The following is an 827-nucleotide window of genomic DNA, read 5'->3' as shown; positions in this document are numbered from 1 at the left end:
TTTAACAAGTATATTTTTATATTTTTATTGACAGTGGATGTACGTTAGACTTTTTGTAGGAAAAAATAATTTGACATAAAAGAGACATTTAAGCTTTTCTGTGTCACTCCACCGATGGAGCCAGTTCTTTTAAGAAGCCACTGGAAAGTTAGATGGAAATCATTGAGTGTGACGAGTGATTTTGAGTTACACGGTAGACGTTTTGACTTGTCGTAGTAAAAGCGCAGGTGTTGCTAACATCTTTAACAATGGCTTTGTACAGTTCAAGTGTCTCAGCAGGCTAACTCATGACAGTGTGCCAGAATACACAATAACAGGATCCTGAAACTGAAGCAGCTAAATGGAATGCATCCCCCATTAATTTCCTTATTCACACTTGGGACATGCGAAAATGCATTCAAAGATCACAAAAACACCCACGTTGTTCAGTGTGGTGTATTCATGTGTTAATGTTGTTTATTTTCAAATATTTTATTGCCACTCAAAGTGACATCGCAGAAAAGGTGCAGCTTTAAAATGGCTACACTTATGATATCATTGAATTTAAATGCCTCAGGAGGCTAATTAACGTGTAATATTAAAGTCTGCTGTAAATAAATATTATAATAAATCAGCAGGGTACCAAAGTAAATATGTGTATCATGCAGGATTTATGATATGTAGTAACAGACGAAGTCATATACATGTTTAATGGGAAAAGGTCACTAGAAGCGCCAAAGCTCAGCACAGTTTACATGTCATCATATACATGTCTGACGGTATACCAACTCAACAGTACCATACAGTTATAACATAATATACATTTTAAAATTCAGCTCTTGCTATAA

Source organism: Morone saxatilis, unplaced genomic scaffold (genome assembly GCF_004916995.1).
Source record: "Morone saxatilis isolate NCDOM2014 unplaced genomic scaffold, NCSU_SB_2.0 Contig14, whole genome shotgun sequence".
NCBI lineage: Eukaryota > Metazoa > Chordata > Actinopteri > Moronidae > Morone > Morone saxatilis.
The sequence above is the reverse complement of the archived record's forward strand: the minus strand, read 5'-3'. Positions refer to the sequence as shown.